Genomic DNA, 26392 nt, shown 5'->3' on the forward strand with positions numbered 1-26392 from the left:
GGAAGGAGGGGAAGCCGCCGCCGCCGCCGCCGCCGCTCCGGGGATCTGGGCGCGCGCTCCGCTCGCGGGTGACGGTGGCCCCAGCCCCCGGCCCGCAGCCGGGCCCAGGTAGGAGGGGGACGGTGGGGGAGGGGCTGCGCGGGGCTGCGGGGGCGGGGGTCCCCTCTGCCGCAGCTGCGGGGCTGGTGGGTCCCCGCCCCTGGGGGAGGCGGGCAAGATGCTCTCCAGGGCGGCAGTGGGGGCGGGCGCGTGGTCCCCGGCGGCTCATGTGGCCCGGGCCACCCAGCCCCTGCGCCCTGTCCTGGGCGTCCGCGCCGGGGCCGAGTCCCCCCCGCCCGTGTGGCTTCGGTTGCGGCGCGTTGGGTCCGCGGTTTAGGGGCACCCCCCCACACACACACCCTGGGTTCCGAGGCGGGCGCACCCGAAGTTAGCGGTCGCCGAGCGCCGGCCGGACAAACTTCCCTCCCCGACGCCGCGGCCCGAAGGCCCGGGACTCCGGACCCCTCGGGCCAGGAGGCGCCTCGGGGACCCCGAAACTTTCCTGAGCGCTGGGAGAGCGAAGGGCGGGCTGGACAGGGAGGGGGGACGGGGTGGTCTTGCCTGCGAGTGCGTGGTGGTAGCCGCGGCGCCCCAAGTTGGCCCCGGGACTGCCCCCCAACCTGGAACCCCATCTCTTAGTGGAGGGCGGGCAGGGAGCGGACTAAAGGCGCCTAGCCTCCGCGCAGCCAGGATGGGGGAAGCAGCACTCCGCCCCGCGCCTCTGGAGCCCTTGGAGGGGGTGTTGCAGGGCAGCCCCCCCTCCGTTCTCCGGGCTCTGCCCGCAGCTGCCGAGCCCGCGGGGAGGACCCGGTTCGCGGCTATTAATAGGCGCCTGTGACCCGAACCTTTCCAGGCCCGGGAAGCTGCGAAGCTGGGCTTGGCTGCGGGGTGGGGCGGGACCCCAGGCCCAGAACTGGCTCCCTTCCCGGCTCTTATCGTCTCTATCCTGTCGCTCTTCCCTCCACGCCCCCCCCTCCCCGCTCTCTTCCCAGTCTTTCCATCCCGGTCTCGGGGTGTCGACCCCCCAACTTTTTCTCTTCCTAAACTGCCCGGTGTGGCCTGTGGCCGCCCCGTCAGTCGGGGGCCGGGCCAGATTGGCGCGATCCGAGCACAGTCCCCAACAGAGTCCTCCTCAGCTGGATGGGTGTGGGGTTCCTGGGGCCAGACTGCCAGGGATGAGTGGGGACTTCCTCCCATCAGCGCCTCTTCTCCCAACCTACACAGCGGCGCGCGACACCTTCGCACCCCCCCCCGCAGGCCGGTCGCTGCCCCATTTAAGGGGCAGTGGGGAGTGGGGTGGTCTCCGCGGGCAGCCTTGGGGAGGTGTGGAGGGCAGAGGGGACTCGCGAAGCTCCGGAGAGGGTTTTGTGCATGCAGGAGGCAATGCCCTGGTGGCCTCCCTTCCAGCGTCGCCTCCGCACACCCCCGAAGGCCCAGGAGGATTCCGCCTCCTCCCCCCACCCCATCCCAACACTCAGATCTGAGCTTGAGTGGATTTGAGGACTTGGGGGGCGGGGAATATGGAACACTTCTTCCCGTCTGCTCATCTGCAGAGCCCAGCTCCCAAGCAGCTTGGGGGTCTTTGTCCCCCAGGGCTGGCCGCCGGCCCCGCCCCCTCCGTTAACTCGGGGACCCCAACGCCTCCCAGCGCTCGCGTGCCGCGCTCGGCAATCTCAGAGCTTTGGTGAGCGAGGTGTCGCATCCTTTCCTCTGCTCTAGGTCTGGGGGTGGGGTAGGGGGCGTGGATCGCGGTCCTGGGTCCCTAACAGATGTCCTCGCGGCTGCGCCGGCGTCTCTGTAACAGATTTAATGACTTACACGCAAACCGCCAATCGGCGCGGCCACGGGGGAGGGGCGACCCAGCTGAGACTCAGGGGACGAGGTCGCAGCCTGAGGGCGCAGCCTCTGCTCGGGGTGGGGGGTGCAGAGGCAAGGACCCCGACGCCGGCCGTTCAGCCCCGCCTCTCATCCTCTGCGCCCCCAACTCTGGGCTTTGCTCTCTGCGCCTGCCCACGGATCCTTCGGTTGCGGGGACCTTCCCGCGAGGAATTCAGTCCCGCCCCCTTCCCCGCCCCCCATTGACCTCTGAGTCCCTCCTTGGAGCCCCGACCCTAGGCGCACACATACTTGCCTCGGGGTCGGCCAGTGTGGGTCAAGGGCGTGCTGAGGCCTCTGGCCTCTGCTTGCACGCCTCAGAAATGGGCTCATAGCCCTTGCTACAGGGGAGTAGTGAGAAGGTCGCGACGTAAATTTGGGCAGGCGCCTAGCACAGTCCCTGGCACACTGGAGACGTGCATCAAAAGCCTACCCGATCCTTCCAGAGTCTGGGGGAATCAATCAGAAAGGGAGGGGGTCGGTCACCACTGGCAGGGGTTTGCCTAAGAAAGGCTGCACGGGGATCTCGGGTCACTGCTGTGCATTTTCTTTGCAGAGTGAGGCCAGAGGCTGGAAGGTTGCTTTCTGGAACCTACTAAGGTGACCAGGGTTGCCTCTGGGGGAGGACCAGTTTGGCCCCCATTCCAAGCTGCAGCTGGAAAGGCCTCGTGAACAGCAGGGAGGAGAGGGGAGACTTGTCACCACCCCCTCGGTGCCCTGTGCCCAGGCCTGGCATATTGTGAGGCTCGCAGTACCTATTTGATGATAAGCAGGGGCCTGCCCTCGGCCTGCACCTGCTGGGACCAGGGGTGTGAGGAGGGGGCAGCCCAAGGAGAAAGGCTACATACAGCTCAGATGCCCTAAATGGCCCAACAGCCTTTTCCGCCATGCCTCAGTCCTGATCCTGGAGCCATATGTGACTGGGCCACATTCCCGCCCCCCCCCCCCCCGTTCTTGTAAATAATCATGGGGGCACACCGGCTTTTGTCCTAGCACCCCCTTTATGCATCCACCCTCAGTGGAGCTCCAACAGACGGGTAGGAGGGGGCCACAAAGCACTAAATCCCTAAATTCTGGCCTGGCAAGGGGTGGGCAGCTCAGAACCCACTCCCCCCTTCCTGGTCAGCCTTCTGTGCCCGGGCAGGGCTGGAGGGTGGGGCTTGCCAGTCCATATAGGACTTGCTTGTGCTGTGGACGTTCATTCACATTCTCTCTCCGGTCCCCACACACTATAGGATTTATCTTGATTTGCTGCCTTTGAATTGAGTCAACTCTTTTGTATGCTCGGTGAATTGCCCAGCTGCTGGCGGGGAGCGGAGAGCGTGCCGGGGGTACTGAGGCCGGGAATCATAGGCGGGCGGGGGACAGGAAGCGGGGAGGGGGCGCGGGCGCGGGCGGGGACACAAGCAAGGGGGCCCTGAGCTGGGAACCCGGCTGGCCGAGGGGCATGCCCAGGCCTGCCCGGCTCCAGCGAGGAGTCCGGAGGGGTCGGGAGGCTCCGTCGTGGGGGTCGAGGCTGCCCCTCGGCCTCTGCTTTGGATGGGCTGTGTGACGTGGGGCAAACGTCAAGGCCTCTCTTGACTCGGTTTCCTCGCCTGTAATATGCGGGAAGAGGGGCTTCCACACGCAGGTTGTGAGGGTCAAACTAAGCGGGAAGAGTGTGCGAGAACCCTCGGAATCATCCCAGAGGTGGGGGTGAGTGAGGGAAGGAAGGGGAGCCAGGGCTGGGGAGAGGGGGCGACCCTGCCTGTCCCCCCCCCCCCGCGTTCTCTGCCCCCAGATCCTCCTCTTCTCCAACGAGGGCCGGACCGACGGACCCACCCGGGGCCTGCGAACGCCCTGGCTTGGCTTCATGTGGTGGGGGTCGCGGGTGGTTCAGGCCATCAGCAGCTGTCGCGCGCGGCCCCCCGCCCCCACCTGAATGTGGGAGGAAGGGCAGGAGGGGACCGCGAGGAAACCAGCCCTCCTGTGCTTTCTAGTACCCCTCCGCCCTGCCCCCTTCCCCCGCACCCCTCCCCCGCCCGGCGGCCGGGAGGGAGGAGAGCGGGGCGGGCGCGGGCTCGGAGCCGGACTCGCGCCGGGAGCGGGCGGGCGGGCGCGGGAGGGGCGGGGGGAGGCGCGGGAGGGGCGGGCGCGGGAGGGGCGGGGGGAGGCGCGGGAGGGGCGGGGCCGCGCGCGGATCGATGGGCGAAGCTGGGGAGGAATCTCAATCCCCGGAGCGAAGTTAGAGCCTGGAGGACGGCGGCGGCGGGCGCAGCCCGGGAGCGCGGCCCGGCGGCAGGTAAGCGCGGCGCCCGGGAGCCCGAGGCCGAGCGCGGCGGGCGCCCAGCCTGGGGGCGCGGGACCCCGCCTGACCCCGCGCGCTCCCCCTGCGCCCCCAGCCCCGCGCGCCCTCGGAGCGCGGCGGGCAAAGTTGGAGGAACTTGGAGCGGGCGCGCGGCTCCGCCGGCGGAGCGGGGGTCCGGGTCGGGGTCCCGCTGCCGCCCCCGGTCGCTGCTGCCCGTCGCACCGCTGCTTGCTCGGGTGGCCTTGTCCCTTCCCCCGTCCTCTCTCCCCTCGGCGGCCCCCTTCGCCGTCCGCGCCGGGTCCTGCGCGCCAGAGCTGCTGCTGTTCCCTGTGGCCGACCCTCCGCGGCCTTGGGTCCGCGACCCCTGTCGGTGTCCGCGGCACGATCCCCGCCGGGTCTGCCTTCCCGGCGTCGCGCTCCTCCCCACCCGGCGCCCGGACGGTCCGGCCGCACTCGGGGGAGGGGCCGCATTCCGCGGTCGCTGCCCGGGAGTTGAAGCCCTGGCGTGGGGGTGGGGCCCTTTGCCTCTGAACTTGGTGGATATTCTCCACCCCTCCCCCGACCTTGGACCCGTTCTCATCGTCATGGCTTTTGGGAGGTGCTGCTGAGCTTCCTCGCCCCAATCTGCCTCTAAAGACAGGAGTCCGCTTTCCATCCTTTAAATTCGATCCTCGAATCACCTGCTTGCAGCCCAGGGTGGGGTCCCCTTCAGGTGTTTCCCCTCGACACAGACCCCGAGGGCCTCTGGCATCAAAATCAGAATCTTCCAAGCATCAGCTGCATGACTTTGGGGCGGGTTACCTCCCAGAGCCTCACTTTTCACGTCTGTAAAATGGGGGTATGATGATAATGTGTACTTTATGGAGGAAACACCACCGTGAACGCTTAGCACTGGGAGGGCCCCGGAGGCCTTTCCTCCAGGCTTGGGAGACCAAGCCAGGTTTGCACTGCCCAGCAAAGCCTCAGGTGTGAGCTGCTTCTCTTTGGGCCCGCCCGTCATGGAGCCCTTGCTTGGATGCAGCTGTATCTGCCTTTTACCTGCTATATGGGGCTGGGGGCTGTGCAGAAAACATTCTCCGGGTCTCAGATCCTACAAGCCTTGGGAACAGGAGCTTTAGAAGTGTGCAGAGTGCAGGGAGTTAGGACGGCAAACCTCTCCATTCTGTCTTAAACGGGGCCATTCTCCAAAGAGACCCCAGCCTCTGCCCAGCCCCGAGAAGGAAGGAGAAAATGGGGCTGTGTTGTTTTAAGCCACAGAGACTCTGATCTTCCCCACCTAGCCAGCCCCCTGGCCTCCTCTGCCCTGGGTCCCTGCAGCTTTCAGCTTGTATCTGAACAGCCTTCGGGGGTGGGGAGGGAACAGAATCATTGCCCCATGCCAGGCTTGTGCCCCACTTTGTCAGAAGAGGAGAAATACCCAGAGCTAGAGGGACAAACTCCAGACAGTGGGGCTTGTCAGAAGGGAATGCCCACCTTTACTCTGGGTTTAGGGGGTTGGAAACAGGCCAGGACCCCAGCCAGCACTTTGGTCCCTTGTATTCCTGGGCACATGCAGCGGGGCGGGGGGGTCTGAACACCTTTCAGTGGACAGACGACCTCTGAATCAGAAAGGTTGGGAGCCATGCCCTCCCCGCATCAGCTGGACCCTTTCCTGGGGACAGCCGTGTAGCCCTCCTGGTGGTGATAGGCCGGTCGCCTGTGTAGAATTGCCGAGAGAAAGCAGTTCTTGATTCTTAAAGAAAAGCCAGGATAGGCGCCTCATCTGAAGGCCTGGCAAACGGGGGGGTTGGGGTGGAGGGGTGGGATGTGGTCGGTGCCTGCCCCTGTGGCCAGAGGAAGGGAGGAAGAACAATGTCCCTTTCCTCATCACCCCCACAGAACTCTGTCCGGAAAGCTCAGAAATTCTTCCAAATGCCTTTGGAAGCAGGTGCCCCACACCTGGGCTGGGGAGAGGCGCTGCTCCCTCACCTCCCTCCCTACCCACCCCACCGCCCCGAAGAAACAGGTGGTCGGGGTCCCCAGAAGAGCCTAGGGCCAGAGCTCGGACCTTCTCTTAGACTCTGGGATTTGAATCTTCGGACCCTGAATGTCTCCTCGTCAGCATCACCTGTTTCAGGGGAGAAACATTAGTGAGGCCAAAACTGTGGCAGTGACTCAGATCAATGGAGTAAAATGGGACCGTCTGCCTGGGCCCCACATCTGTGTGTCTCTAGCACACACGTGTGCACTCACGCACACACACACCGCTCTGGATTTCAGTGGGATTTTCTAAACCCTCAGGAGCCAGAGCCCCCACCCCACCCGCTGTGCGTTCCCCCTTAGGGGCCCAGGGCCCGTTAGCAGAGGACCCTATTCCTGAGGATGCCGTGACAGCAGGGGAATTTATGAGCAGAGGTGCATGGACTTGGGGTGTTTGTATATCTCTGCAGGAAACAGGCAGACCGTGTAGATGCCCGGGTGGGTGGCGGATAATACATACGGAGGGAGGATGCAGGATGAAAAATGCCCGTGAGTGACAGGCAGGAGATAGATCTCCAGGGTCCGGTGACGGGGCCATAAATTTCCAGGCGTGAACCTGGAGCGGCTGGTGGTGTTGCCGTGGACATTGGATACATTTCTCATCTCTGCGGTCCCCGCCGTGCCCCCCACAGCGCCCTTCCCTTTTCGTTTGTCGTGGATTCCGATTTCTTCCAACAGAGGCTCGGGTGTCCACTGGCCTTGGGTGTGTGGCTGATGGTGCCGCCCACGCAGGGGACTGCAGCTCTGACGCGGAAGGGACCTTGCTGTCATCCGTCCCGGCACCTGCTGTATGTGTGGGGAGACTGAGGGCGGGCTGTTGTCTGAGGTCGCACAGTGAGTGGGGGCAGAGGGGGGGTAACCGGGTCCTGTGTCTGTGTGGTGGTTCGGGGCTTACCAGGCAGGCAGGCACAGCCTCTGCTGGGGACAACTGTTCCTTGTGCACCCCCCGCCCCCATGCCCCCCTGTGCCAGCGCGGGCCCTGGAGGGGAGCAGGAAGTGGGGTGGAGCTGTGGACACTCCCTCCCCCTTCACCCCACCTGCCCGCGTCTGGCTGGCTGAGACCTGGCTTCGCCAAGCTCTCCTGAGGGAGAGGAGGGGTTAGACGGACCGTCCTGGGACCCAGCGGCCATATGGGGGCAGGAACCAAGACTCCTAGCCGTTCGAGCTGGAAGAGTCCCTGAAGGTTTACTCAGAAAACATGTTGAAGACCTACTGTGCGCTCTGCCTGGAGCCTTGGGACGGGACCACGACAGGGCCCTGCTGTTGGGGACACAGATGATAAACATGACCACACGAACATATACACACAGGCCCCTCTTCCAGAAGGGTCTAGCATCAGCTAGAGGTCACACAGCAACGGGGTGGTGGAGCAGGGCTGGAATCCTCCTGGGAGGGAGGCAGGAGGTGCTTCCCTCCTCCAGGCTGGCCTCGGGCTTGGAGACTAATCAAGAACTGAGACCCAGGGCAGCAGGGGCCCGGTAGGGTTGACTGCTTTCTTAGGGTCAAAAATGGGCCAAAGCTTGGCTCCCTGCTCTGGAGGAGCAGTGGGGAGACTGAGTCACAGAGGCTGGCCCAGCATCTGAGTACTGGGGCCAAGGCCACAGTGAGGCCTTTCAGTGGCAGCACCCCCCCCCCCCCCGCCCCTGACCCTGGGGCTGTTCTGTGGTGCTGTCCTGACTCAGCCCCCTCGGGACGCCTCCCTTCCTGCCTGACAGTGAGCCTTAGTTCCTCAGAATTGAAGGCCAGTCTTGCCTTCAGGGTTTCCCTCCTCTGTGAGCTGGCCTCCAGCCCCTCCTTGGGGGATGGCTCTGCCTCAGGCTTGGGGGCTCCCAGAGGAGGGGTCGGGCCAGCCCCTAAACGGTAGGCAGCATTTGGATGACCCAGAAGGAAGGGGCAGACATCTAGGCTCAGGAGCCTTTGCGGGGAGCAGTGAGCAGAGCTGGGAGAAGGGTCTTTGCAGGCAGCTGGGCAGTGAGGGTGCAGACCCCACCCCAAGGCCTGGGGGTGCCGTTCAGGGCACCTCCCTCCGCCGGCTCTGGGGATGGGCTCCCACAGCCCCGGGGTTTGGCCTCCGCATCTGTAATGCCTCTGCACCCCAACAAGGCTGGGCAGTAGAGACCAGTCTGGGCACCCATGCGGAGGGCAAAGGGTGAAGAGGGTGGGGGGCCGAGCCTTGGGGACCGTGCAGCAGCCCACCGGCCGGCAGTATGGGTCTGTGGCACTCCATGGTGCCTCTGATTCTACCCTTCCATTTAACAGATGGGGAGACCGAGGCCAGATAGTGCAGCCGGCCGACGTCAGCAGACGGGAGCATCCAGGCTCAGCCCTGCATCACACCCTCCGCTCCCCCTTGCAGAGAGCAGAGGGTCTTTTCACAGCTTCCTTGCCTCACGGACGGGGCTGCAGAGGCCCTGCCCGCCGCTCTGCGGGGTGGGGGTGAGGGTGCGCGCACAGCGGACTGGCCTGTGGGCTGCCCGCCCCCCCGACATCCCCCCAGACGCTCAGCTCTCTGCTGTCCGCCCCTCCGGTGGCTGCTGCAGCAAACCGGCATTTAGGAAGCCCTGGGCCTTGAGAGCCGTAGTGGTGCTGCGGATGGGCACTGTGTGGCAGGAGGCCCGGGCCGGCCCCGGAGGTGTGCCAGGGAGCCGGCCTGGGCCAGTGGGAGCCCTAGAAGATGAGTGGCAGCCCGAGGCCCCCCCCGTGCACCGACGGATTCCGGTTGTATTTCCAGCAGGATCCAACTGAGGCACTTCCTTGTCTTTAGCTCCGTTTAGTTTAAAAACCACAGAGACACAAAGGCAGGCCACCGGGCGCTGCCCCACGCTCAAGCATGAGGACTGCTCGGCTGGCTCTGGGGGCGGGGAGAACTGCGTCTAGGCAGGGGGCTCTCGGGGACCCTGACGACACGCAGTCTGCGCCGCAGGGAGAGGGTGTTGGCTCCCTGCTCCTCCCCAAAGGCAACGTCCACTGACCCATTCCTTCACGACCAACGTGGAAGCCTGAAGGGCCGGGGACCTCCCGGATATGTCTCATGAGCCTGCCCGGGGCCTCCACCATCCCCACGGAGGGGTATCCCCTGCTTCTGATAGCCCTACAGAAGCTTCTGGAAGGACCCGGCTGCAGGTCAGGGGGTGGCTGAGCCTTGGTGCTTTCATCTGTCAAATGGGTCTAAAGCACAAGTTGGTCCTTGGGTGTTGGGGCTGGGAGTGGAGTCGGGGCTGGGGCACCACGGGCCCCGGTCAGGAGGCTGGGGCTGTGGGCTGGCTTGCTTTTCCTCACGGAGCCCGGTGTGTCTCTGTAGCAGGAGGGTGGGCTAGGGTAGGTGGCCAGCTGTGGTTGAGTCTGAACGGACGTGAGTTCCATGGAAGACAGAGTTGCTACTTCTGGAGTCCCCAGCCTTCCGGGCGCTCGTGGAGTCCCCAGCCCCACAACCGGCTTCCTCGGGGAGGCCCTGGCTCGGCCTTTGTGTCCCTCTGTGCCCTGCCATACAAAAAGGCAGGGACAGAGGGTGCTGGGGAAAGGGCCAGCAAGTGCGAGAGCCGTGGGCAAGATCAGCATGGCCGAGCACCAGCAGCGAGAGGCCAGGTCAGGGGGCCCCGTCTGGGAGGGTGCCAGTCTGGCAAGAGCTGGGTCTCCTTCTGTTTGCCTTGGGGAGCTTTCTGGGGAGTTTGACGAGGATGGCTTCTGTGTTTAAGAGATCCCTCTGTCTGGGGGCGAAGGCAGGAATTTTAGGGGCATGAGTGGGAACGAGGCACCCAGCTGGGAGTCTCTGCCGATCTGGGAGATGGGGTAGCCCGAATCAGGCTGACGGCGCTGGTGATGGAGAGACAGGGGCAGGCTGCCTCTGTTTTGACGTCGCCTAAAAAATCGGAGCTGCGTTCCTATAGAGAAAAATATCCTGTAAAGCGAACTGTTCTCCCATTTATATCCGTTATGAAATGAGGCATGTGTTGTGCAGAGAACAGGATTGTGTAAAGCAAGTCCTCTTGCCCCTTTGGCATCCGTTAGCATTTCAGAGATGTCTTTCTGGGGGAGCTGAAACCCCCCGACACGGTTGGGTAGGAAGCCCCCGGGGTCGTTTGGCGCCGAGCCCTCGGGGCGCCAGGTGCAGGTGGAGCGCAGGGAATGTTCGTGGCAGCCGGCAGGCGAGCTTCCTTTTGGAGACGCGCTCCTCAGATCTGGGTTTGCGAGTGAGCGTGTGTGTCGGGGCGTGTGCTCTGTGTGCACACGTGTGCGTGTGCATGGGCTCACACGTGCACCACGCCCTCCTGGGGGAGCTGCTCCCTCCACTTCCTGGAGACAGGAGTGCGCCGTGGCCGTCGCCCGACGAAGGGCACCTTCCCGTCCGCGTCCTCAGGCTCAGGGCTTAGATTCTGGGAAATGAATTTGTTGTCTGCTTTTTTTATTTTTTGCAAATTCAGTAGAGCAGACCGAGGGTATAAAATGAAGGGTGCCTGTCGGGCTCCCGGGGCTCCCAGAGGCCCCCCGCTCGGACTGCCCGTGCCCGCGGGCCTGGGGGAGGAGGGCAGGCCAGACGCGGGCCTCGGAGGCGTCTGCCGTCTGACAGACGCGGGCTTATTTTGGTGTCCTCATTATGCTGTCCCCGCAGAGCAAGAACATGCTAGGTCTGAAGGAATGTGATTCGCCAGAGACAGCTTTTTAGAAAAACAACTCACCAGAAACCCAGTGTTGCCACGGGCCTTAATCCACACGCGTCGGGGCTGGAGCGGGCAGCTGCGCCCGGAAGGCGAAGACACCCACACTCTGCCGGGCACAATGCACGTGCACGCACACGCGTGTGCACACGCACACAGAGCCGCATTTACACACAGCCCCACTCCTGGACGCACCCTCTCCCACGCTCGTGTGCACGTGCAGCGTCCCGAGTGTGCAGGGGCGCTGCATGCTCTCATCTCTCCAGTGTGCTGCAGACCTGCATCTGGCACTCACTCGGGCACAGGTGTGGGGACGCACACCCCTCACGCCGAAGCCCCCGGACGAGTCTGCAGACGTCAGCACGGGCGCTGGTGTTCTAGAGGACGCGTACCGCAGGACACAGCCACGTCCTCCGTCTCACACACACCTGTGCAGTGACCGCGGTGCTGGGGTGTTCACACGTCCTCGTGCGCCCCCGGGCATGCTCCAGCAGGCACACGCGCCCGGGTGTGCTCACGCCGTGCGTGCTGACACACAGGGATGCGTTTCTCTCTGGTGGGGTTGGGAGGAGGGCTCCTGTGGGCGGCCTGCGCGGGTGGGCGTGTGCGGCTGGGGTAGGGGGTTCACCTTCACCGGGCCAGGCGTGGCACAGAACCTGGGGCCAAGGGCCGAGGGTCCCAGGTCAGGCCGTGCCCTCGCGGGGTCTCTGGGGTAGACAGGTGGGAGGTGGGCAGGCAGAGGGCCTGGAGGGGAGCACGCCATCCACACAGGGCCCGTCGTGTTCACCGCTGCCGAAGGTGGGGGGCTTTGGGGAAGCCCAGACCCTCCATGGCCCCTGTGCCTCCCTGGTCACACAGCCGGGAGGTGCCAGGATCCAAGTCAGGACATTTCAGGCCAGAAGCGCTTCCAGGTCCCACCCTCCTCTGAGGGGAAATGTCTGGAAATGCTGAATTCAGGGAGAAAACCCCCATTGCGGGGACAGGAGATGGGAGGTACTTGGTGGGAAGGAGGAAGCTGGACTGTGCTTCAGAATCAGAGCTTCGGGGTTGCTCCAGCTGGGAACCAGGCTGGGAGGGGCAGGGACCCGACCCCCGGTGCTTGGCCCCATCTGTCTGGCTTCCTCAGCTGCCCCCCACCTGCCACTCGGGACCCTTGGCTCCTGTCCTGCCTGCCGGCCCCAACTTCTGTCTCAGTGGGGCTCCTGCAACCACCGAAACTCACACCCCCTGAGCTGGGATGATTCACATGCGCCGCGGTCCTGTGCCGTGTGCAGCCGTCCCAGCACCCCCGGCGCCCTCATACGGCCAGGGAGGGAGGGGCCATGTGCCCATTCCACAGACGAACAGACCAAGGCACAAACTGGGAACTTGGGCCAGGCTCCCTGCTCACCAGAGCCCGGATCTGCCCGTCACAGACACCCGCCACCCCAGCCCACCCCCAGCCGGCCCTCTGCCCATTTTACAGATGGGTCAGCTGAGCCTCCTGGAGGAGGGAGAAGAGTCAGTGGCCATTGTCAACCTGGAGCTGGTTCTGGCCCTCGATGCAGAGGACCCAGGGCCTGCCCTGGGCAAGGGGCTGTGGGACGGGCTCGTGGGGCCCAGGCCGCCCCCTCTCCACTCCTGCCCAGAGTTCTTTGTCGGACACAGTCAGCAGGAGTCCAGGAGTGAGGCAGCTGTGGAGTTCGATGATGGGGAAGCAGCCAAAGTCGTAGGGAAATCACCCCAGGTCAGGTTGGAGTGAAATCCTAAGGGGGACAGGGCGGCAGAAGCTGATGGCCTTGGGGGCTTGTATGGTGTTCTGAAGGGACTGTGGTGGTCAGGAAGGCTGGGTCAAGCAGAGGCCGAGTGGCGTGCGTGCAACGTGTCCTTCAGCCACTTGACGGAGGTATCGTTCACCTACCGTGACATTAGGGGTGTGCGAGCCTGCCCGAGGACCTCCTCTGTGGTTCCCGCACACTAACGGAAGTGCGCGACATGGTGACAAGCCCATCCCCCCAGAGGTCCCCATCCATCCGAGCTCCCGCCCTGGCACGGACCCGCGGCTCTCTGTGTAGACTCACCTTTTCTGGACATTTCCCATCAGTTGAATCCTACAGCATGTGGTCTTCTGTGAGTGGCTTCTTCCACGTTTTCCAGGTTTGGGTTCACGCATCCTGCAGCGCGGGATCATAGCTTGTTTACTTTTGGTGCTGAATAGGATTCCATTTTTCGCTATACTGAGTTTCATTTATCCATACACCGATTATGGGCATTTGGATGGGGTGGAGTTTGGGGCGAGTATGAACAATGCTGCTTTCTTTGGTGTAGAGTCTTGGTGTGGACGTGTGTTTTCATTTCTCGGGCAGGGTCCCTGCAATGGAACGTCGTATGGTAAGTTTATATTTACATTGTTAACATGCGGTCAATAGTTTTCCCAAGCGGGTGCGCCACCTTACATTCCCACAGCAACGCGTGAGGGTCCCAGCTCCTCGGCATTCTCCAGACCCTTGGTGATGCCAGTCTTTCCGTGGTAGACATTCAGGCCAGTGTGTCCCATGGTGCTTTTGGTTCAAGGTTCCCTAATGATGCATGACGTTGAACGTTTTTCATGCACTCATTAAGTATTCATATTACTTTTTGGATACAGTTTCTATTGAAATCTTTTTGCCAAGTTAATGGGTTTATTTGTCTTACTGAGTTTCAAAATGTTCAAAATTATTGAGGGAATTCTTTATACATTCTGGATACAAGTCCTTTATCAGAAATATGACTTGCAAATACCTTATTCCCAGTCGTAGCTCATCTTTCAGTGTTTTAAAGGTGGCTTTTAGAAGTCTTTATTTATACTAGAGCCTGCTTTTGTCCATTTTTCCCCCTTTACTGTGTTTCTTTTACATTTTTGGTGCTTAAAAATTCTTTGTTTAATCCAAGGTCACCAAGATTTTCCTCTATTTTTTTTTCTATGAGTTTTATAGTCTTAGCTCTTACATTTGGGTCTTTTGTCTATTTTTTTTCCCTAAGATTTTATTTATTTATTAGAGAGAGAGCACACAAGCAGGGGAAGGGGCAGAGGGAGAGAGAAAGGGAGAAGCAGGCTCTCCACTGAGCAGGGAGCCCGATGCGGGACTTGATCCCAGGACCCTGAGATCATGACCTGAGCCGAAGGCAGACACTTAACTGACTGAGCCACCCAGGCACCTCAACTGGTCAATTTCTTAGATAATTTAGATGATTTAGAAATTTAGAAAAATTTAGGAAAAAAAAAAGCCTGCTGGGATTTTGATGGGCTCATGTTTAATTTCCATCAATTTGGGAATATTAAGTATTCCAATCCATGAACATGGAATGTCTCTCCATGGATTTAGATCTTTAATTTCTCTTAGCAATTTTTTGTTTTCCATGTGCAGGTCTTGCTAATTAAATCTCTTTTGTTAAATTTATTCCTCAATATTTTTTGATATTGTGAATGGAATAATTTTCTTAATTTCATTTTCAGATTGTTGTTAGTACATAGGGATAAAATTGAGTTTGGTATATTGATCTTTTATCTGATGATCTTGCTAAATTTAATTATTAGCTAGTTCCAGTGGACTTTTTATGGACTCCTTGGATTTTCTTCATACAGAATCATGTCATCTGCAAATAGGAGAGTTTTACATCTTCCCTTTCAAACTAGATTCCTTTTATTATTTTTCTTGTCTTACTGCACTTGGTGGAGCTTCCAGAATCATGCTGGAAGGCAGAGGTACTTTGCTGCTGGCCTTATGGGGAAAGCTTTCTGTCTTTCCCTGTTAAGTATGATGTTGGCCATGGTTTTCATAGACGGTCTTTTTGGGCTGAGGAGGTGCCTTGTACTCCTGGTTTGTTGTGTGTTTTTATCACGAATGGGTGTTGGGTTTGGTCAGGTGGTTTTGTTTTGTTTTACTTTTTGTATCTACAACATGATCATGTGGTTCTTGTCCTTTTGTCTATCAGTGTGGTATGGGACTAGTTATTTTCAGATGGCAACCCTAAACCTAGCCTTGCATTCCTGGGGTAAGTGCCACCTGTATAATCCTCTTTATATGTTGCTGGATTTCGTTTCCTAATAGTTTGTGAAGGATTTTTGCACCTGGGTTCGTCAGGGATATCGGTCTATTATTTTCTTCTGATGTCTTTGACTAGGTTTGGTATCAGGGGAAAAAAATACTGGTCTCATAGAATGAATACGGGAGTTTTTCTCCCCTTTCTTTTCTAAAAGAGTTTGTGAAAGTTCAATATTATTTCTTTAAATATTTGACAGAATTTGCCACTAAAGCCATCTGTGCGTGGGCTTTTCTCTGTGGGGATAATTTAAATTATTCATTTAAAAATGGCATAAGTCTATTCAGATTTTCTTGCATCAGTTTTGATAATTTGTGTCTTTCTAGGAATATGTGTACTTCATCTAAATTGTCTAACTTGTTGGCATCAAGTTGTTCATAATATTCCTTTATACTCCCTTTAATTTCTGTGGGACTGGTAGTGATGTTTCCTCTTTAATAACTGACTTTGATAACTTGTGTCTTCTTCCCCTTTTTGTTCTTGGTCAGTCCAGCTAAAGGTCTCTCGTTTTTGTTGATCTTCTAAAATAACCGAATTTTGGTTTCATTGATTTTCTCTATTTTCTTCTGTTTTTTATTCCATCAATCTCAGCTCTGATCTTTATTATTTTATTTGCTTTGGGTTCAGTTTTCTCTGCTTTTTTAGTTTCTTAAGGTGAGAACTTAGGTTATTAAGATTTTTCTTCTTTTCTGATATAAATTGAAATCTATAAATTCCAAATGAAGCCCTACTTTTAACTGCATATCATAGATTTTGGTACATTCTGGTTTTATTTTCATTGAATTAAAGACATTTTCTAATTTCCTTGGTGATTTTTTTTGACACGTGGGCTATTTAAAACTCTGTAGTTTACTTTCCAAATATTTGAGGGATTTCTCATGATTTATTTTGTTCATTTCTTTTCAGTTCCATTGTGGTTGGAGACTATACCTTCTACAATTTCATTCATTTTAAATTTATTGAGGTTCGTCTTACAGCCTGGCACATGTCTGCCCTGGAGAATGTACCACGTGTGTTTGAAAAGAATGTGTGTTCCGCTGGATGGAATATTCTATAAATGTCAGTTTGGTCAAGTTGGTGATGGTGCTGTTTGTCTTCTACATCTTTGCTTGTTTTTTGACTATTGTTCTGTCAGTTATTGAGAGTGGAGTATTGAAATCTCCAACTATTGTTGAATTGTCTGTTTCTCCTTTTAATTCTGTTGATTTTTGCCTAATGTATTTTGGTTCTCTTTCATTACAGGCATATACACATATAATTGTTATGTCCTCCTGAGATATGGACTTGTTTATCATTATGAAATGTCATTCTTTGCCTTTGGTAATCTATCTATCTATCTATCTTTTTTTCTTTCTTTCAGAGAGGGAGAGGGTGGGGAGGGTCAGAGGGAGAGGGAGAGAGAGAATGTTAAGCATGCTCCAAGCCCAGCATGGAGCCCAACACGGGGCTGGATCTCACGACCCTGAGTCATGACCTGAGCCCAAATCAAGAGTCAGATGCTTAACTGACTAAGCCACCCAGGTGCCCCAGCCTTTGGTAATATTTCTTAAAGTCTATTTTGTCTGATATTAATGTACCCACTCCTGCTCTGTCATGCATACTGTTTGCATGTATTTTCCCATCCTTTTGCTTTCTTTCTTTCTTTCTTTTTTTTTTAAAGATTTTATTTATTTGACAGAGAGATAGCAAGAGCAAGAACACAAGCAGGGGGAGTGGGAGAGGGAGAAGCAGGCTTCCCGCTGAGCAGGGAGCCCGATGCGGGGCTCGATCCCAGGACCCTGGGATCATGACCTGAGCCAAAGGCAGACGCTTAACGACTGAGCCACCCAGGCACCCCCCTTTTGCTTTCTTTTATTAAATTTTTTTTAAATTTTATTTATTTATTATAGAGAGAGAGAACACAAGAGGGGGTAGGGTCAGAGGGAGAAGCAGACTCCCTGCCGAGCAGGGAGCCTGATACCGGACTCGATCCCAGAACTCCGGGATCATGACCTGAGCCTTCGGCAGTCGCTTAACCAACTGAGCCACCCAGGCGCCCTCCCATCCCTTTGCTTTCAACATGGTTGTATGTTTGAACATAAAGTGCGACACTTTTTAGATGATCTGTATTTGAATGTTGTTCTTTTAACCCAGTCCAACAATCTCTGCCTCTTGATTGGGCTGTTTAGTCCATTTACATTTAATGTATTTTGTATTTGACATGGTTACACTTTTCTTATTTTCTACATGTCTCACCTTTTCCCCCTTCTTTCTCTTTTCCTTTGTTGCCTTCTTTTGTGTTAGGTAAATACTTTTAGTGTACTATATTAATTCCTTTGTTAATTTTTTAAACTATATCGCTTTAAGTTGTTTTCTTAGTGGCTGCCCTGGGGATTACAATATGCATCTTAACTCATTGCAGGTGATTTCAGTTTAACACTAATTTAATTGTGAAATATGGAAACTCTGCTCTAGTATAGTCCCATTATCTCTTTTGTCCTTGTTCTGTTATTGTCATATATATTACATTAATATATGCTACGACCCTAACAACATAGTGTTATGATTATTGCTTTATGTAAGCTTATGTTTTTATTTTATTTTAATTTCTAATTTTTTAATTTTTAAAAAAAGACTTATTTATTTACTTTAGAGGGAAAGAGAACACAAGCTGGGGGAGAGCCAGAAGGAGAGAGAGAATCTCAAGCAGTCTCCAGAATTCTGGAATTCCAGAATTTCTGTTTTTTTGAATAATCTCTCTCTTCGAGGTTCTCTATTTTTAAGTCATTGTCATACTTTCATTCTTTAAACACAATTATCGACCAGTTTTATGATCACTACCTTGAAGTCTTTGTCTGCTATGTGTAACATCTTGTGACATTCACTGACAATTTTTGTTGACTGTTTTTTATTCTGAGTATGAGTTACCCTTTCCTGTTTCCCTGCATGTCTTGCAATTTGGGGTTGAACATGGGCATTGTAGATAATATTTTGTAGAATCTCTAGATTCTGATCTCCCCTCTCCCTGGCCCCAAAGTTGGTATTTTTGCTGGGTTTTGAATAATTCTTCTGGACTAAAACATTGAAATCCATTTTCCCCTGATGTATGACGGTTGATGTTTCTGTTTTGTCGCCCTCCTCATTTTAAATCCCTGCTATTATATTTAATTCTGGCTTCCCGAGGATCATCTCTGCGTCTGCTTAGCTTAGTGGTCAGTCAGTGATTGGTCAGAGGTTGTGTGCCTGGAGCCTTGTTGGGCTTCCACTCTCTGCTGATGAATCTGCATGCGGGTTTAAGAACACATTTAAAGACCAGGCAGTTTTCAAGCCTGCTTGGTATTTACTTTCTGCCAGAACCTCTCGTGTCTCCTCTGTGCATGTCCGCAGGCTCTCAGTAAGCCAGGGATATGTGAATTTCGTGGGCCCTCTCTGCTCTCTCTGGGTGTGTGCTGCCCATCAGCTGGGTGCACGTGGAGAACTTACAGAGCATTGCTACACTGTCATATTTCATGTCTCTCTCTGTCAGATTTCCAGCTAATCCACTGGTGTGTTGCTGCCCGAGCCAGGATCACAGCCTCTGCCGGGTAGAATCTCTGGCTTCCCCCATTCACTCGCGCCGAAATTACCACTTATCACGGACACCACTGCTGCTGATCGTGAGTTTTGCGTCTTCTGCTCTGAATCAAATCAGCCTCTGGCAGTGAAACTTCTAGTGTCCATGGCCTGCCCTGTCCTGTGTGCCCTGTTCTGATGACGCACCTGCTGAGCTGGGAGAGGGGAGGTGGAGGGAGCAGTTTCAGGCAAGAACACCACCTTTACCCTGTCAGGTTTTCATGCAGAAATGCCTTTGGTCAGTTTCTAGGATGCTGAAAATGTTATTTTTAATCGTTTTGACTAGTTTCATAGTTGGTTTGGTGATAGGATTTGGTGACCTTTTCACTATAGCATGCCACAAGTCCCACCCTGTAGTATTATCGTCTGAGAAACAAAACGCGAAAAAACTTAGCGTATGCGGCTCTGTAAATGATCACAAAATGAAATTCATAGAAGGACCATCTAGGTTCAAGAAATGAGACATCACCTGCGTCTCACAAGCGTCTCCGCTCCTTCTGTCATCACCACTCCTCCTTACTCCTCAAAGGGAAACACTTTCCTGATTTTTTTTTTTTTTAAAGATTTTATTTATTTATTTGAGACAGAGAGAGAGAGCACATGAGATGGGGGAGGGTCAGAGGGAGAAGCAGGCTCCCTGCCGAGCAGGGAGCCCGATGCGGGACTCGATCCAGGGACTCCAGGATCATGACCTGAGCCGAAGGCAGTCGCTTAACCAACTGAGCCACCCAGGCGCACACACTTCCCTGATTTTTAATGCCACAAATTAGTTTTTCCTGTTTCTGTGCTTTATATGAACGAAACCACACCGTATGTGTTCTTTTGAGGCTGGCTTCTTTGTTCAACAAAGTAGACACGTGACGTCCCTAAATGTTGGTGCAACATTATATGGTATCCTGTTTATCTTGCTAACATTGACGTACATTTGGGCTGTTTCCGGTCTTCAGTGCTTACGGATAGTACTTTTTGTGAACATTCTTGTACTTGCCTTTCATGGGACAGATACCTAGCAGTGGGGTTGTAGGTTTGTTCCTATGTTGGATTAGATACTGCCAGACAGTTTTCAAAAGTGGTTGTATTGATTTTTACAGGACTGTGCTTCACCTTTCAGAGGCAGTTCAGTGCTGGTTGTCCCTCGTCCTTGCCAACACTTGATATTCGCTGGTCCTTTGAAAGTTAGCCCTCTTGGCGAGCACCTTTTCATAAGTAGATTGGCCATTTGGATATTCTATTTTGTAATGTATCTGTTCAAAACCTTTACCCATTTTTTTCTACTGAGAGGTTTGCCTTGATCTTACACATATGTAGAAGTTCTTTATATAATCTGTAAACACTTCTATTCTTGATTATGTGGGTTATAAATCTTCTTCTATTTGATGTTTTGGCTGTTTACTTTTGTGGTTATATCTTTAAAAGAGAAGTTCTTGATTTTAATGTAGTCCAAGTCATCCTTCATGGTTAGTGCTTTTTGTTGGCTCATAACAAAATGTTTTCTCATTTCAGGTTCTCAAAGATGCTCTTCCATGCCATCTTCTAAAAGCTTTATTGTTTTACATTTGACAGATTTGTGGCCCAACTGGCATTAATTTTTTAACCATGGCGTGAGGTAGGGATCAAGTTTCCAGTCTTTCCGTGTATTAATCCAGTTGATCTTACATCTTTTATTAAAAATACCACCCATTTTTGATGGCATCATTTATTTAAACTTAATTTTGTTTTGAGATTACTGTAGAGTCCCATGCAGTCATGAGAAATAATTCAGACATGTGCTCTTTATCAGTTCCCCACAGTGATACCATCTTGCAGAACTGTAGTATAGCGTGACGACTAGGACAGGGACAGTGATACAGCCCAGACGCAGAACATCTCCATCGGCATGAAGTTCCCTCTCGTTGCCCTTCGCAGCCACACTCAGCTCCCTGCCCCCAGCCCCATCTCTGATCCTGGTAACCACTACCTTGTTACTCATTTCTGTAATTGGTCTTTCCAAGTATGCTATAAAAATGGAATCATAGCCTATATAAATTGGGGATTGGATTTGTTTTCAGCAAAATTCCCTGGAGATTCACCCAAGTTGTTTTTATCAGTAGTCCATTCCTTTTCTGACTCAGTAGTAATTTCTGACTCAGTAGTAATATTTCTTAACCTTAGCCTCTCTACATGGCACACGGTATATGGTAGGTATGCGTGTGTGCACATGCATGTGCGTGCACGTGCATGCGTGTGCCTTGGAGTAAGTACAATTTCAGGGCTCTGCAGGATCTTATTCGCTATTCCAGGCATATAGTGTGTCTGGGGGCTGAGAGTACAGATGGACAAGTGAGGGGACCAAAGCATGGAGGGACACACAGGGAAAAACACCGATTCCCAGCTCGGTCCCTACAGCTATGGTTGCTAAGGAACCATGCACGTATTTCTGGGTATTTGGTATAATTGGGATTTGCCAGTTGAACCGGTTGCCCTGGGATCTGCAGAGGGCTCATCCGGGGAGGCCTAGTCCCACCTTTGCTGGTGGCTGGAACCCAGTGCTCCACAGACCCTTGAGAAGCTGTGGATTTGGGGGCAAGGGGGAAAATGTATCTTGTTCCCCTATTTTTAGTCATGTTGTTGAATCCCCTACCCATAGTGTCCGTTCCTAGTCCTCTGAGCCAGCCAGTTTTCCCGGTGGGGCCCAGTGCAAAGCCTCTGCTGTCGTGTGCGCATTATAGGCGGAGACTCTGAGGTTCTTGACCAGGCTCCCATGGTCCTGAAGCGGGGTCAGTGGGGGCTGCAGGGCTTTGCTGTGCCTTAGCTTCTGGTTGTCTCCCAGGGATCTCGAGTGGGGGAGAGGAGCTCTTCCTTAAGCAGGCAGGAGTCAGAGGCAGAGCCGGGGACAGAATGGGTATTCCCAGAGCTCTTGAAGTCCCTGGCATCCTGGAAAGGTCAGGGGTCAGGATTTGGGGACCTGGGCTCTAGCCTGGCCCACAACTGGCACAGTGTATGCTTGCCGCATTCCTCATACGTCCATAAGCGGGCAGGTAGGTGGGTGAGGCGGCAGGTGTGCACCTGGGTGGATAAAATGGGGGGTGGGTGGGAGAAGGATGAATGGGTGGATGGATGAATAGATGCATGAATGGCTGAAAGCTGGACGCACAGATGATGATGGTGTAGATGATGGACAGATGCACCTGCAGGGATCGGGAAGGAGAGTGTCAGTATGGACTTCCAGGGGCTTGGAAGAAATGAGAGCGAGAAGACTCGGCTCAAGAGATTAATGCTGTCAAATGGCAGATAGAGACCCTAGGGCCCAGAGAAGTGGCTTGCCCAAGCTCACAGAGCCCGGTAGGAGCAGATCTGAGGCTTGACACCTCCACTCTGCCCGAGTACACACTCAGGTTTCCTTCCACCGTCACCCCCACAGAGGCGGGGAGGAGACTAGGGGTCAGGTCACCTCATGTGGAAGCTGACAGTGGTCCCGGTAGACAGGGCAGTTCGAGCCCTCCCAGGCCAGTCAGCGGATCCAGGAGCAAGGTTCTGGGCTCCGGGGTCTCCATCCACGGCTGCGGTTAACTGCTCTGCACCTCCTGGCAGCAAACATTGATTCAGCACCTGCTTTGTGCCTGGCCCTGTGTTAGACCCCGAGGGAACCAGAGTGGGTAAGACTCTGTGGTCCCAGACATGAGGGGATCTGTGGCACCCCTCCCCTCAGGTTTCTTATCTGTAAAGGGGAAGGTTTAGGACCCACACATCTGAAGGTTGCACTGGGCTGGGATTCCCAGCTCCCCAGGTCTTCGTCCACCCCGGCTCTGTGTCCACAAGTTGGCTGCTGAGGCAGGTTTTCTGTGGGCATCGGGTGGGCAGTGAGAGCTGAGGGTATTAGGGGAATCCGTGTGGACCTCCCTGGGTGGCTGTCTTGGCCCCACACCCAGGCTGCATCTAAAGGCTGGGCCAGGGAGCCCGGGAAATGTTTAACTTTGAAAAATGGACCTTCACAGCTCATTAGGCCTCAGTGGCGCGGCCCGGTGCCTCAGGCGGCTGGGGAAGAGGGAGATGCCACGGCATGAAATCACTGAAGTATTTAAAGGCCAGTTCTGCATTCCTGACCAGCAACGTCAGCTTGCCGGGATGGGCTGGTGCATGGGTGCCCAGGGCAGCCAGGACAGCCGGAGTGGCTGGAGGGGATGGTGCCGGCACCAGGGACCCCTGTCATCCCTCACTGCAGGCGGTGACCCAGTCCCAGGCCAGACCCTCCGAGCATCTGCCGTTCCCCGGCTCTGTGACCTTGGATAAGCCATGTCTGACTCCAAGCCTCAGTTTCTCCACCTGCCACCTGCACCGTGACTTATGTGCCAAGCAGAAGACAGGGTGGAAATGGAAGCTGCCTGTGAGGGGCGGGCAAGGGGCTCTGTAGCCTCCTGAGGGCGTAGGGAGCTGTTCTCTTGGAGGCAGAGGGGCTGTGGGCACCCCCACCCCTATGCTGCAGCCATATTGCAGTTCTCAGCGCCGGTCACTAGACCCGGGTGGCTCCGTCTGGCCTGCCCAGCCGAGACTGGGCTCCCGGAGGCCCCTCATAGCACCATTGGTGGTTGCAGGGACAGGCGAGGCTGCTGTGCCGATCGGGCCCGAGGTCCCTCCCTCTGTCCTCACGTCCACTCACTGTCCATCCTGGGGCGGTGCTTCGCTCTCCTCAGCTGGGCTGGAGGGCCCTGTGGCTCAGAGGCAGGGGAGGGGGCAGCGCTGGGGAGGGGAGTGGGTTGCGGGGCGTCTGAGTGGAGCCGAGGCAGCCAAGAAACACTGGAGCTGATCAGCGGTGGCCATGGCCGTGATGGTCCCGACACGGAAGCTGTGTTGCAGGAGCTTCTCCTCGTTGCGTGTGTCAGATGCAGAGCTGGACGCAGGAGGCGCCCGGGGCCAGTGACCCGCATGCCGGTCCGCAGCTGGAGGGGCAGACCTCCACCGGACTCTTGAGGCCCTCCTGCCCCCACCCCCACCAGCTCTGGAACTCTCTGGGGGTCGGTGACCTTGCACAAGTTAAGTGCTTTCTCCGAGCCTCTGTTTCTTTAATTGGAAACTGGGAGAAGCTTCCTGGGTCCCTATCCCGGAGTCGTGGGGTTGAAGGAGAGTAAAAGCAGGCATCTTTCCTTTCCCAGAGCTGGAGGGGACAGTGGTCAAGGCTGCGTGCACGTGCCCAGCCTGCCTGCTCCCGTGTGGACATCTCAGCGGTGGCCACAGCGCCGTACGAACAAAGACAGGTGTGTCCGCACACTCCCGGCGACCCGTCCCCATGGCAACCCCGGGCGCAGAGCAGGTGTCTGGGAGACCGAATTGGTGCTGACAGGTGGGGCCCACGTGACAGGCTCCCTAGAGGCGGCCGAGCCAATCAGGGCCCCTGGGCCGAGGCTTCAGGAAGATGTGAAGGTGCTGCCCTATTCGTAGCAAATGCTGCCAACAGACTCAGCCCCATTTGCGGTCTCGTCCCGCTTTGGGGAAAGGGAAACTGAGGCCTGAGCCAGCCCGGCAGCCGTGGGCCCCGCCCCGCTCCATCGGGAAGGCGCGGGACTCCGCCCACACCCACCTCCAGCTCCCGCGTGCAACTCCTAGTCTTACGGCTGAGTTTTCCTCCGCCAAGCGGCTTCCCCGCTTCCTGTGCCATTTGGCTGATTGTCCGAGACCTTTGCCGCGAGACCAGGCGGGCCCAGCGTGCTCCCCGCCCCGCGCGGAAGTCATGGCTCGCTGCCGGGTTCCCATGGCAACAGTAGTGCCTCACAAAGGGCCGGGAGGCTGGGGGTGGGGGTGGGCCAGGACGAGGAGGCGATCCCTGGCTTCTCGGTCGTCCGCGGGCGGAGCTGTGACCCTGGGAGTGGGTCCCGAGCATTGTCCCGCTCCCCAGAGGCAGGAAACCACCCCGCACAGGTGCGCCCGGCTGCCCAGATGCACAGACCCGCGCAGGAACGAGGCGGGCACCAGCCCTGGCCTCTCTGGCAAGCTTAGACCGGCTGTGAGGGCCACTGGCCACACACCTGATCCACCGGGGTCCCATGACACCACCCGGGCGGCTGACCCTGCAGGGCTGGAGGCCTTGGAACCTGCCCTTGAGTTTCTTGGTCTCCTTGGCACTGGCCTAAGATTCATTCCTGGAAAAAAGAAGAAAAGCCCTTTCTGTCAGACTCTTGCCTCCCTGACCCCGGCGGTCCACAAGCCAGGGCGTGCTGCCCACGCGTGACCACATGGTGCTGGGGCCCCCTGCTCCACGCTGGAACGTGAAGTACCGTAGAAGCCCGCCCTGGGCCTGTGCCCCTTCCTCCTCAGTCCGCACCCGGAGACATCAGAGGTACACGTTGCCGTGAAGGCGTCAGAGCCCCGTGCGTCACTTGGTGTGCGCAGGGAGGGACTGGCCCCGTGGCCTCAGAACCCACCTCCCAGCCAGCCAGGCCTGTGGCCAGTCTGCTCCTGCTCAGTGGATCCACTCAGACGCTCCTGCGGACTCGGGTGCCGGGAGCCTTTGCTCCCTCCACGCCTGTGAACTGGGGGGGCTCCGGTCCAGAGTGAGGGGGACCCCACGGGCTCTGTCCAGGCCCTCCCAGCGCCAGCCCACATCCTCTCCCCTTGGGTTGTACCCGCAAGGGTCATGGGCCCAAGTGCAGGGCAGGAGCTATAGCTCGTTGACGCGGCCCCGCTCGGGGTGTTGGGGGTGGGGAGAGGAATGGGTGCAGCCCCGCCCCCCGTGGCCCCTGCTTTTAAAACCTGGCTGGTGTTGGCTTAACTGATCCCCATTCATTCATCCACAAACGTTCCCTCAGCAAAGCTTGTTGGGACTACCCAGTGCCAGGCCCGGGGGTTACAAGACACAGTCCGTGCCCTCGTGAGGTGTACATTTATTGAGCTCCTGCTGTGTGCTGAGCCCTGTGCTAGCGTGGACCCTGGGGCACAGCCATGGAGGAGAGGAATGTGATTCCTGCCCACACGGAGCTGACAGCCAGTGGGGGTGACAGGAGCGAGCGAGGAAGTAAGAAAGATGCTGGAGTGACCGGGCTCTGCAGAAGTCACCTGGGTGGGCAATCTACTGGCAGCCATTGGGTCGCTTCTAGGTGTGGCAGCCTGGGAAGGCTTCTCGGAGGAGGTGACATTGAGCTAACCGGTCCAGGCCGGGCTCTAAGGCCGAGCCCTCTGCCACTCAGTTTGAGACCCTGAAGAAGCCACTGCCCTTCGTGACCTGGGTTCACTGGCAGGGGTGTGGAGAACGTGCTTTAAGCTAGGGAGAAGGGGACTAGATGGCCCTCCTCCTGGGGCATAGAGGAGAGACTCCCCCACCATTCTTGGCAGGAGAGATGCTGAGTCAGGCACCAGAGGGGGCAGGGGCTGGGTCTCATGCCTGCATTGCCCCCTCGGAATGCAGATGAGGCTCCAGACAATCCTAGGACAGCTGCCCCTCCCGCCCCCTCCTCCCCTGATGGGGGTTATCTGGGCTGTTAGCGGGGCACGCGGGACAGAGACCAAGCCCGGGCCTCACTGAGCGTCCGCTCCCCTTCCACAAGCTGGAACGGAGGTGGGCCTGGGGTGCAGGGGGTGTGTGGGTCTGGATTCCTGTCCCAGCTGCCCTCCCACTGGCCTTGGGGCCTCCGGCGCTGTTACCTTAGCTGTCAAAAGGGTTCAGGGTAAGAGGACAGTTGGCCCCGGGACACATCTGTGGAAACCAGCATCTGCCAAATTTGCAATATTTCCCCTGTGACTTCAGGCCTTTTTCAGGGGTGACCCCCCAGCCCCACCCGTTCTTCTGGGAATGGGTAAGGCATTTGTCATCTCCAGCAAACTCCCTTGTGGATCCGGGAACGAGGGTGCCAAGAGTGGCCCATGGGCCTCCCCACCAGGCGCCATGTCCCTCAGA

At 56.6% G+C, this 26392-nt stretch overlaps 1 protein-coding gene across 3 annotated transcripts in view; it reads left to right on the top strand.

The window, feature by feature from the left end:
* Positions 1–26392, top strand: part of ELFN1 (extracellular leucine rich repeat and fibronectin type III domain containing 1) — a 72024-nt gene continuing 45632 nt past the window's right edge. The window contains exons 1-2 of one of the 3 annotated variants that reach the window (XM_078074226.1): positions 4133–4195; positions 18443–18572. The gene's annotated coding sequence lies outside the window, so the exon portion shown is untranslated. Of the gene's footprint in view, positions 109–4121; positions 4196–18442; positions 18573–26392 lie in introns of those variants that run through there. The other 2 variants (XM_078074227.1, XM_078074228.1) reach the window with 2 other exon arrangements.

Source organism: Halichoerus grypus, chromosome 6 (assembly GCF_964656455.1).
Source record: "Halichoerus grypus chromosome 6, mHalGry1.hap1.1, whole genome shotgun sequence".
NCBI lineage: Eukaryota > Metazoa > Chordata > Mammalia > Carnivora > Phocidae > Halichoerus > Halichoerus grypus.